Source organism: Biomphalaria glabrata, chromosome 14 (assembly GCF_947242115.1).
Source record: "Biomphalaria glabrata chromosome 14, xgBioGlab47.1, whole genome shotgun sequence".
In the NCBI taxonomy this organism is placed as follows: domain Eukaryota; kingdom Metazoa; phylum Mollusca; class Gastropoda; family Planorbidae; genus Biomphalaria; species Biomphalaria glabrata.
The window spans coordinates 34,951,459-34,963,996 of NC_074724.1; the positions used below are offsets into that span (position 1 = coordinate 34,951,459).

The following is a 12,538-nucleotide window of genomic DNA, read 5'->3' on the forward strand; positions in this document are numbered from 1 at the left end:
ATTAAAGCACAAATATTTCATAACTATGAAACAACAGATATTGCCTTACAAGTATAGTGGTTACTTTGAAGCAATTTTTTTTAGATGCAATTTATTTTTTTAAATGCTCAGCTACTTGATATCTGGTTGAATTCAAATGATAATAATAGCCTCTTAATGTGTAATTATAAAATTATTTAATTAACCTATTTTTTTTTTTTTTTTTATCAGTTCAAGATGTAGAGTATTAATTACTAATCAACTACAAGCCTGGTAAACAGACAGGCCAGGTAAATATGAATGAAGAACTGAAACTAGAGGTAAACATCATGGGAAGTCTAATTGTAGGGCAAGTATTTTTCATTCATATCTTATTTAACATAGTCGAACCATGCAATACTTATAGGCTTAACTATTGTTTTCATAGAAACAATGTTATTTTAAATATCATGAGATTGTGTATTTAAGAGATATTCCTATTCAAGTTTCCATGTTGCACCAGCTTAACAAGTGCACATTCTCTGCTGCCAACAGTACCAATTTGTCATCCAAGCAACAAATATTCTTTGGTAATCTTCTATCAGATGACGACAGTTTTCTCTTTGGCATTTTTATGAGTTTAAGCTTTCAAGGCCAAAGTGAGACTTAATTTTTTTTTCTTTATCTGCTAATTCTAAAACAATTTACCATTGCATTTTAAAAATAATAAATAACTTTTTATACTTTTATTCTCTACCATTTTTCTGTGTTTTGGTCTAGCTACAGATTGTCTTAGCATAATTCTGTACTACATATCAAGTTTATTTGATGCATTACTAAGCCTTGGACATCCTCATAACTAATTATAATGTTAAAAGGCATTTATTAGTTTAAAATTTAGGTCAGTCAAATAAGATAATGTGATCCCTAACTGTTTTCAGGGCATCAGCTATCAGCAGTGATATACAAGTCTTCATTGCCAAACAGTGACCCGCTTTACTGTTCTTCAATGTCAAGAGTCTGGAAATGTCAGCCCAAGGAGATCAAGTTTATGTGTCCAAGGTTAATTTGGTAATTCTCTAAGAACAATAGGTGAGTTGAATTCTAGTGCACCAGTCAAATATCTTTTTATAGCAAAGTGAAAAAAAATCAGTTTATTTTAAAAGCTGAACAAATCTGTTTTAAAAACATAAAATATTAGTTTTAGAGTACCTGTTTCCGGGTCAGATAGTGTCAAGCTCAACTGTTTCTATGGCCAATGGTTAACCATGGGTTGTTTGGCCAGCAATTTTTTTAGATACTGCTCTAGTTTTAGGTTTATAAGATATATGTTTTCTTCTAAAGTTAATCAATGAGTACTAAGATGTTAACTTTTTATAAGGTGGTGTACTTAATCACAACAGCTGCTTCACATTTACTGTAAGAAGGTTTGAATAGTGCATACATTTTCATAACTTTCCCTCTGGCTTGTAAGGTTCACATTTTATCGTTATTACTTTGTTTCCTTTTTTTTTTAGATTATTGACATTTTTCTTTTAATTTGTAAATTTGTTTCAACATTTCTGTTTTTTTTTTTAAAGACAGACTCTATGTGTTGTTGATCTGCGGGTTAGCGGCTCAATCATTGAGCACTGATTTTCCACTGTTGCCTTGATACTCCACTGATGGCTTGATACTCCACTGATGGCTTGGTTCTCCACTGACGACTTGGTTCTCCACTGACGACTTGGTTCTCCACTGACGACTTGGTTCTCCACTGACGACTTGGTTCTCCACTGATGACTTGGTTCTCCACTGATGCCTTGATACTCCACTGATGGCTTGATACTCCACTGACGACTTGGTTCTCCACTGATGGCTTGATACTCCACTGATGCCTTGATTGTCATAAGTTTATCTAATGACCTACAGATCAAGGTAATAAATATTTTTTTACTCTTTAACCCAAGAGCTTCTGCTTTAGGATACTTTGTTTTTACACTAGGTGCTTAATTCTGTTGTATGCTTCAGGACCCTAGTAATAGTTTCTTAAACTTTCAGACAATAAGAGCTAGTTTAGAATGAAAACACAAAACTTAAGCCAGATCTGTAGTCTCTTGAGTCCAGATGGGTAGATTAAAGTCTATTTGGGAAATTAGGTATCTTTAAAACTTGTACTTATACTAAAGATATTTGAAGTATTTTTAAACTAGCTATGTTTTTCTATTTAACTTTTTTTTTTTTTTATTCATTTGTTTGTGTTAGATTTACATTTTTCAAAATTGGTTATTATTTTAAAAAAAAATTAGTTAATCTCCTTTTGTTTAATAGGATAGCAAGTTGGAGCTGTTGGGTTGAAAACAAATAAATGAACTCACATTAGGCTGCATTACTTCCTAGAAAATTAAAGTAAGTAATTTGCTCCATTCTTCATGGTACATTTTTATATATAGCCAAATGAAAAGTTGAAAGTGATTCTTATTTAAAAAAATGCCCTTCATGTAAAGGTCATCTGTTTTTGTGGCCTACAGTTAATGGTGTCCTGTGGCCAGCACAATGACCAACTGCCTTTACTTTCCCCAACTAATGTCAGGTACACATTAGAGCTGGTTAGACTAAGAGGAGCCCAAAGGTCCCAAAATTTAAAATACCATGATTCGAACCTGGGACTTCCACTTCGGAAGCTAAATGCTTTACCGCTCAGCCACTATACCTCCTAGCAAAGAGAGATAATTGAAAAAAAATTGACTTTAAAATACCATGGAGTCTCATAAATCTTTCTATTTTTCCATCAGACAGTGAGATATTATCAGGGTGTCGGCGGCCTCCTGAAATTCCAGGATGTCCTGGAATCTCCTGGAATTTCATAAAAACTCAAAAAAAAAGTCCTGGAATTTTAAAATATCTCCTTATATGTCCTGGAATTTCGACGATCGAAAAAAAATAAATTTGGCACCAGTGGATGGGCCGTGGGGCGGAAATAAATTCAAAATTAGCGCAGAATATGTTAACTGCTTCTTGACAATAGATAGATCTAATCTTTTTATAGATTAGTATTGTTATCGGATCGATTTTTTTTTCCCTGAACACGTTGATTTCCATCCAAATAGGAACTACGTTACATATCTTTTTAGACCTAATTTCTATTGTTTCATTTTGTGTCCTAATACAGTGATGGGAATTCCGAAAATTTCTTCTGATCCGATTTTCTAACAAAAAATTCTGAAATTTGCCCGACATTAAAAAAAAAAAATGCAATTTTTTTTTTTCTTCATTTTTTTTTAATGAAAAAAAATCCGAATTTTCCCAATTTTGGAAGAATGTGAAATAAAATTAGACTTGTTTTGGGCATGCGAACATCCGGTCTTTTGACACAGTTAAAGTTCTATTTTTTTAAAAATCTCGTGTTATCGTATAGTCTTATATAAGTCTAGACTTAGATCTAGATTAATTATTTAGGTCTAGAGTGGTTTGAATCAGTCTAGATAGACGTATTCTAGATTAGTTTCTTTAATTTGAATACTTTTGATCTAGATTATCTTGATCTAGAGCGTCTAGACTTCAGTGGGCTCAATGGCTGCTTTGCCAGCTTTTGGAAAGTATCTAGAGTTGAGAGCGTCAATATTGATCATAATGGCCGGCCGCCTTTTGCTCTGTTGTTACGATGGCCCCTAAATTTTTTAAAATTTGAACCCTGCCTGCCGACTTCCAAGAGTTCAAATGGGATTAGATTTAGACATCTAGATCTATTATAAGATCTAGATCTAGTATTATAGTTATAGACATAAGTCATAAGGCCTTATATGATAAGCCATAAGGCAGCGGTTCTCAACCTTTTAAGTTCGGTGACCCCTTTTTACTATCCCCCACTCTGCCGTGCACTCCTCCCCCCACACACACATACAGCAATAGTAGAGTAGACAATAACAATCCATATTTTCGATGGTCTTAGGTGACCCCTGGGGGTTGAGAACCCTTGCCATAAGGTGATATGGTTGTATTTTGTATACATAGTTAACATAGTGAGTTAGATAGAATATAATACATGTAGATACAAAATAGATAATAATAGTAATATATTGGATCTAGAGTGTCTAGAGATCTAGATCCAGGTTATTAGATTTAAGTAGATCTAGATTATAATACTATTAGATAGATCTAGATTTCTAGATCTATAGTGAGAAATATATATTAAAGTTTTTTCTATTAAACTAATAACCAATCATTATTAATGCTTTAAAAGCATACTTTTTGTAAACAATTTGTATCAGCATGAAAAAGAGTCACATTAAGAAGCCTCAATATGAAGTTTTAAATATTCTCTTCCTCTAAGTATTGCTCCATATCTGGTTGTTCTTGCTTGTCTTGCTTAAGAACTCAGCAGAGATTCAGCAGAAGTGTAGCTCCTACTTTTTAGTATTTCCAAAACTCAAGCGTGTTTTGATTTTCAAACACGTTAATTCTTTATAGTTGTTTGAGAGAGAAGTTGTTACAATACCAGTAAAGCATTTATCTATTATAGTAGAATGCTCAGACTGCCTGGACCAAGATATAAGGCATTTGCAAATAGCTTTCTCCTCTCATCAGTATGAACAAACAATAGTGCCTTGCATGCATTTAATTTTGTGTGCAGTAAAGCCTATGCAGTGTAATTATTATGTAATACATTATTTAAAGAAAATATTAATTAATTTTACATGATAAAAAAAATTCAGCAACATCAGCGACAGGCCAGTAAAAAAAGCGGGATTACGAAATTTCCTAAAAATTTTTCAAAGACTGTTCCCATTATTGCTTATATTTTCATTGGGCTACATTATTAGATCATATTATTTCTGTGCACTGGCAATTTAATAAATAGGTCTTGTCCAATGACCTAGATCTGTGTGACCTGTGTCCTAGATTTAGATCTAGATCTAGTCAATCTAGTCTAGATATAATCGTAGTTTCTTATTGTGTGTGGCACTGTGTTCAATCTAAGTATAATTTTAATCTAGATCTAGTATCTAGTCTTATACAAGAATTGTATATCTAATCTAGGGTATTAGTTAAAATTTCTTATATTTTTAAGACTATGCTGAAGAAAAAACGTATTAGATCTACCAATCTATTCACTATTGATCACTATTCTATAGCCTAGTTTGTATTAAAATGCTAAAATGCGAGACATCGTTTAATGCACAGTGGGTCACTGTGCCAGACTGTGGCTTGAAAAAGATGTAGATCTAGATCTATCTAGATTTCTAGATCTACAAATCTTGGCTTCAGAAATTGTCCATCAGTGACACTAAAGCTTTTTGTTGACATTATAAAAACAAACAAAATTATCATTTCAATCATTGGTTAAGCAGCACTTAAATCGCATCTGAAATCCGATAAACACAAGCGAGTCTGGTAACTCAGTTGGCTGCCTTATTTGTCATAAGGACTGTCAGTCTCAGTGACTGTCCCTTGTCCTAACAGCTAATCCAGTTACCCAACAAATTCATAGTTTTATATTACTGCTAAGAAGGCAATCAACACAAAGTCTTTTGAGCACTTCAAAGGCTGTTTGCCAAAATTGAAAGCTTTATTTCAATTACAAATGTTTTGCAACCTTTTCTATAAAAATATCAATCAGATGCACTATTGTTGGTTGCCCTTTAAGGCTTTATGGCCCAAGACCTCTTGAGCATTCTTCAGTCATTTTCGCAAAGACTTAAAAACACCAGCTGTTTTCAAAGAATGTACTTCTTTTGCAACACTGCTTATTGTAGATTTGACATGCACCAACAATCTTCTAAATTAAAAAAACCCAAAAACTAAAGCCAGCGCTCGTGATGTTTTAAATTTCTAGATGGAAAGCAGAAAGTTTCTGCTGACAACAGCTCTCAAACTTGTTGAAAAATCTCCATTGAAGAATGCTATTTGCCCAAATACCCATTGCAAGATTTTGATAGCTCCTTAAATGATTTATATGCCACTTTGAGCATCTTGGTTCTGCTTGGCCGTATCAGTGCAGATGACTATGATAGTATTAAATCTGAATTTATGCGATTGCACATTTCCATTTTAAACACAAGTTCTGCTGCCTCCCAGTTCTTCAGTGTCACCTCTGATAGACTGAATACTTTCTTTAGCCAGATTGTGAACACTGAATTTTCTAAACTCTGGTCAGTGATGGCAGGGATGTATACCATGAGTATGGTAATTTAATTTAATTATGAAACCTACATTAATCAACTTAATATTTTGGCGCAAATTTTATGTCCTGGAATTTAAAAATTTCTCCTGGAAAAGTCCTAGAAAAGACCTGGAATTTCATTTTGACTTTGGTGCAGAAACCCTTTATTATTTGAAAACAAAAAAGTCTTGAGACAGAAAAAGCTCTTCTTGAATGAAAAGTTTAGAAACTGCCACATATTAAAATGGACTAATTTTATCAATACTGCATTATATGGTAATGCATTTAAATGTGATACATTTGTTTAACAGTGCGTTTTTCTCATTTCACTTGTAGACTAAATGGTCAATTAAACATTGAGGTCAAGGAAAAGGGATGAACATTTCAAGGCTACAGGAGGAACATTAAGTGTCTCTCTCACTGTGAAAAGATTCTATCGATCTACAACTGGTCAACATGTTTTATCTAAAGTTCATCTGCCGTTTCTTCAAATGGAGCCATAGTCAGAATAAGGTAAGAAATGTTCTTACTCTTCACAGCATTTATATTTTGTAAAGCAATGATCCTGCATTAGTTGTATGTGGTATATGCATGGTTCCTGTATTTGTTTTGTATATTATGATGTCAGTAATTGCTTCACAAACACATAACAACTTCATACACAACTTTGTACGTTCACCTGTCTAGTTAAAGAAATTTGTATTGTATTTGTTTTAATAGTTTCTAGTTATAATAGTAAACTGAATTTTCATTTGTGATATACCATTTTCATTTCAGTTAATATATGTGGATGTTCCTATTAATTTTTGCAGAAAAACTGAATAGCTCTGAAATATTCTAACTTTACAATTGTAAATATATTTCAACAAATAATAGAATTGAGTTCTTTGTCATTTGGAATTCAATAGTAATGTCTTATAAATATGGAATTTAAACACAAAAATGAAAAAGTTATGCATCACCATCAACTTTCTCTTTGCCACTTGGAGATTGGGATGATTCAAGTTACTATTGTAGCTAAACATTATTTAGAAATGCAAGTATGTGATAATATGTATGGTCTTGTCACCCCAATACTTAATTGGACCAAAAAAAAAAGGATCTACAATTCGCAGTGATATGATGTACTATTACATAAACAAGTTGACTTGAATTCATATATTAAGATCTTCAACTCCATAAACTGTTTCAATTCTTCAGTGTGTGATAGTGTGACAAAAAAGTAATTATTTCTTGTGATTATGTGCAATATAATTGCATATTAAGTAGACTTGAATACTCTATAAACTGTTTCATTTCTAAGGTGTGTTAAAATGCGCATTATATTTTCATGTTGGGAGTTAATGTGAGCCAAAAAAATCTACTATTCCAAGTGTTTGGATATACAATTGCATGCAAAAAGGTCCTAACACACTCAATGAACAATCATAAACAATTCCACCAAAGGTGCATCTATTTATTCATCATCACTCCTTTGAGTTCCTCATGGAACATAGGGCCTCTACAAAAACACGTCACTCTCCACGGTCTCTTGCTAGTTCTTTTATGGTTTCCCAGCTCTTCCCGGTCTCTCTGCTTCTTCAAGTACACTGCGCAAGTACACTGCGTCGCCATGTTCTTTTTGGTCTTCCTCTGCGTCTTGTTCCCTGGGGGTTCCAGTCTAAGGCCTGCCTAGCTCTGTTGCTGGTATTTTTCCTAAGGGTGTGACCAATCCATCTCCACTTCCTCTCTATGATCTGTACTTCTATATTTTTCTGTCCACTCATCTCCCACAGTTTGGTGTTTTCAACTTTGTCGTACCAGTGTATTTTTAGGATATTTCTCAGGCATCTGTTGATGAAGGTCTGTATTTTTTTTTGTTGTGGCTTCAGTTGTTCTCCATGTTTCAGAACCATACAGTAGGACAGCCTTGACATTAGAGTTAAAGATTCTTAGTTTAGTCTTGTTTGAGATGTGAGGAGATTTCCAGGTTGGTTTTAGCTGTGTAAATGTCTGATGCGCTAGATTTATACGTAGATTTATACGGCGTTTTATGTTTTCATCTGTTCCACCTGATATACTGACTACACTCCCAAGGTATATAAAATTTTCTACTTAGTCTATTGTCTGAGAATCCAGTACTATGTCTCCAATTTGTTTGTTTACTTTAAGTACTTAAGTTTTTTGGTGGTTTATTTTGACGCCTACTCTTTTTCCTACTTTGCTTAAAGCTGTGACCTTTTCTTGCATATCCTGTAGCCTGTGTGATAATGGGGCTATGTCATCAGCGAATTCCAGATCTTCCAGCTTTTGTGTGAGAGTCTATTGGATTCCTTTTTCTGCGTTAGAGAAGGCCTCTTTTGTGACCCAATCCAATGCTAAAAGGAACAGGAGTGGTGAAAGAAGACATCCCTGTTTGACTCCTGTTGTGACTGGAAATTCCTCTGACAGCTTGCCACAGTGGGTTACTTGGCAGGTGAAACCATCATAAAGGTTCTTGATTATGGTTATTATTTTATTGGGGATCCCATAATGTCTCATTAAAGTCCAGATAGATTCTCTGTCGACACTGTCAAAAGCTTTTTCAAAGTCAACAAAAGTTGCATAGAGAGGAGATTGCCATTCGACACATTGTTCTACAATTATCCTGAGTGTAGCTATTTGGTCAGCACAAGATCTCCCTTTTCTGTATCCGGCCTGTTCTTCCCTTAGGTGTTCACCGCATGCTCCCTTTATTCTGTTTAGTAGGATTCTGCTGAAAATCTTGCTTGGTACTGACAACAAAGTGATGCCTCACCATTTCTCACATTGTGATAGATCTCCACTCTTTGGTTTTTTATTAGCAAGCCCTTTTTCCACTCCCTGGAGGTGTTTTTGTTAACCAAATTTTGTTGAATAGTTTGTGCATTTGGTCAACTATTTCACTTCCTCCTTCTTTAAGAACTTCGGGTGATAAGTTGTCAATTCCAGCCGCTTTACCTGTCTTCATTTGTTTGAGTGCATTCCTTATTTCTTCTATTTGTTGGGCTCCAGATATGCACATTTGCCCCAAAAAATAAAAAAGATTTAATCCATGTGCAGGTACAGTTGGGATTGTCATTTGTATCACATCTCATTCATTGAGACTCTGCACTTAATTTGGTAATCAAAAAGCATATGCAATTCCCATTAAAATCATTTGTTGAGTGCTTAAAAAAAATTCAAACTGATGTATAACTGTGTTAGACATCTTTTATATTCCGATTGAATGTTTGTAACAATAATTAAGTTACATGCAAGGAACATCACAGGAAATATCGCTTGTCTATGTTAGACGTCTTTATTTATATTCCGATTGAACGTTTGTAACAATAATTAAGTCACACTCAATGAACATATGAACGTGTCCATCAAAGGAAATATCGCCGCTCGTGATGCAACTCACACTAATCAACATTTGCACTTGCAGACCAACTAAATAGTTGCGGAGAAAACACATTTAATTGATGACTTTACTAAGTATAGCTTAGGACTTTCCAAAAGCGAAGACCGGACTCTTTAGCCATCTTCGTGTTCATAGGAATCATTAAGGGAGGACTTTTAAAAGCGAAGACTGGACTCCTTAGCCATCTTCGTGTTTATAGGAATGATTAACGGAGGAATTTTAAAAGCGAAGACTGGACTCCTTAGCCATCTTCGTGTTTATAGGAATGATTAATGGAGGAATTTTAAAAGCGAAGACTGGGCTCCTTAGCCATCTTCGTGTTCATAGGAATGATTAATGGAGGAATTTTAAAATTGAAGACTGGGCTCTGCAGCCATCTTCATGTTTAAAGGATGTAGTTGAGGATTTTTTTTCAAAGAAGATCGGTCTCCATGACCATCTTCGTTATAATAGGAAAGGATATTGTATTAATTTTTGAAAAATTGAGGATTTTTAGCTGAGGACTAGATGTAGTAATATAGTCATCAATTGAATTGTTGATCCAAGACGAAATAGTTGGTTATGTCTGTGTGCATTTGTAGACAACCCAGCAGTGCACATCCTTTTTCTTGTTTTGCTTTTTTTCACGTGCTACAATGCCTTGGATAAAGCATCATCATAACTTGGAATGTTAAAAGGCATTAAAAAAAAAACTCATAGAAGAAAGAGTTTGTAAAATAACCGGTTCTTTCGGTTCAGTTGAATAATAGTTGGGACATAATTAGTTGAGTGCAAGCTTTGATGCTGTCAACCTCTCAACATTAGTTGAGGCCGAAGGTTTGTGAGGCTGTTAGCCCTCAAACTGTCTACTTGTAGACCACCTTCAAATACAGTAAAGCGCGACGTATTCGTTGAAAGCACGCTGCGCTCAGTTCAAATCTTGATGAACGAGCGGTCAACAAGTGGCCAAACAGGAGTCAGTCGGCAGCTGATTCAGCCTCCAACATTAGTTGGAGCCGAAGTTTGTGAGGCTGATAAAGCCCTCAAACGGGCTACTTGTTAGACCACCTTCAAACTATAGTTTGAACCTGATGCCATCGTGTGGTCCCGTTATGCTCCGTGTAGCTTGATGATTGGTCGGTCTACAAGTGCGAACGGTTGTCAGTGAAAAAGGCGAGCATGAAACTTTTTTTTGGGCTCCAGCTATTCAACTGATACACGTTTGCAAAACAAAAGTTCAAAAAAAAAGATGAAAATATAAGCTATCAGATATATGATGATTGTGCAGGAACAGTTGGGATTGTCGTTTGTATCACGCTTATCTCTTATCCATTGAGACACTGAAGTGATGTAACTAGTGAGGTTTTGTAACAACTTTATTGAATTGTAATCTACAAACATTTGTGTACAAATGTGTGATAATCAGCAGGTCTTTGACCTCTGCACTTAATGTGGTGATGAAAATGTATTTGCAATTCCCAGTGAAATCATTCTTTGAGTGCTTAAAAAAGAAATTCGTACAGATGTATAACTGTGTTAGACGTCTTTATTTATATTCCGATTGAACGTTTGTAACAATAATTAAGTCACACTCAATGAACATATGAACGTGTCCATCAAAGGAAATATCGCCGCTCGTGATGCAACTCACACTAATCAACATTTGCACTTGCAGACCAACTAAATAGTTGCGGAGAAAACACATTTAATTGATGACTTTACTAAGTATAGCTTAGGACTTTCCAAAAGCGAAGACCGGACTCTTTAGCCATCTTCGTGTTCATAGGAATCATTAAGGGAGGACTTTTAAAAGCGAAGACTGGACTCCTTAGCCATCTTCGTGTTTATAGGAATGATTAACGGAGGAATTTTAAAAGCGAAGACTGGACTCCTTAGCCATCTTCGTGTTTATAGGAATGATTAATGGAGGAATTTTAAAAGCGAAGACTGGGCTCCTTAGCCATCTTCGTGTTCATAGGAATGATTAATGGAGGAATTTTAAAATTGAAGACTGGGCTCTGCAGCCATCTTCATGTTTAAAGGATGTAGTTGAGGATTTTTTTTCAAAGAAGATCGGTCTCCATGACCATCTTCGTTATAATAGGAAAGGATATTGTATTAATTTTTGAAAAATTGAGGATTTTTAGCTGAGGACTAGATGTAGTAATATAGTCATCAATTGAATTGTTGATCCAAGACGAAATAGTTGGTTATGTCTGTGTGCATTTGTAGACAACCCAGCAGTGCACATCCTTTTTCTTGTTTTGCTTTTTTTCACGTGCTACAATGCCTTGGATAAAGCATCATCATAACTTGGAATGTTAAAAGGCATTAAAAAAAAAACTCATAGAAGAAAGAGTTTGTAAAATAACCGGTTCTTTCGGTTCAGTTGAATAATAGTTGGGACATAATTAGTTGAGTGCAAGCTTTGATGCTGTCAACCTCTCAACATTAGTTGAGGCCGAAGGTTTGTGAGGCTGTTAGCCCTCAAACTGTCTACTTGTAGACCACCTTCAAATACAGTAAAGCGCGACGTATTCGTTGAAAGCACGCTGCGCTCAGTTCAAATCTTGATGAACGAGCGGTCAACAAGTGGCCAAACAGGAGTCAGTCGGCAGCTGATTCAGCCTCCAACATTAGTTGGAGCCGAAGTTTGTGAGGCTGATAAAGCCCTCAAACGGGCTACTTGTTAGACCACCTTCAAACTATAGTTTGAACCTGATGCCATCGTGTGGTCCCGTTATGCTCCGTGTAGCTTGATGATTGGTCGGTCTACAAGTGCGAACGGTTGTCAGTGAAAAAGGCGAGCATGAAACTTTTTTTTGGGCTCCAGCTATTCAACTGATACACGTTTGCAAAACAAAAGTTCAAAAAAAAAGATGAAAATATAAGCTATCAGATATATGATGATTGTGCAGGAACAGTTGGGATTGTCGTTTGTATCACGCTTATCTCTTATCCATTGAGACACTGAAGTGATGTAACTAGTGAGGTTTTGTAACAACTTTATTGAATTGTAATCTACAAACATTTGTGTACAAATGTGTGATAATCAG

General features: G+C 35.1%; 1 long non-coding RNA gene across 3 annotated transcripts in view; it reads left to right on the forward strand.

Annotated features, from left to right (window-relative positions):
* The first annotated feature begins 210 nt into the window (after positions 1–210).
* LOC106063435 (uncharacterized) overlaps positions 211–12,538 on the forward strand; it is a 38,438-nt gene continuing 26,110 nt past the window's right edge. For all 3 annotated transcript variants that reach the window (XR_008774891.1, XR_008774890.1, XR_008774892.1), the window contains exons 1-5: positions 211–617; positions 900–1,050; positions 1,539–1,875; positions 2,269–2,346; positions 6,437–6,613. This is a non-coding gene — a long non-coding RNA (uncharacterized LOC106063435). The remainder of the gene's footprint in view (positions 618–899; positions 1,051–1,538; positions 1,876–2,268; positions 2,347–6,436; positions 6,614–12,538) is intronic.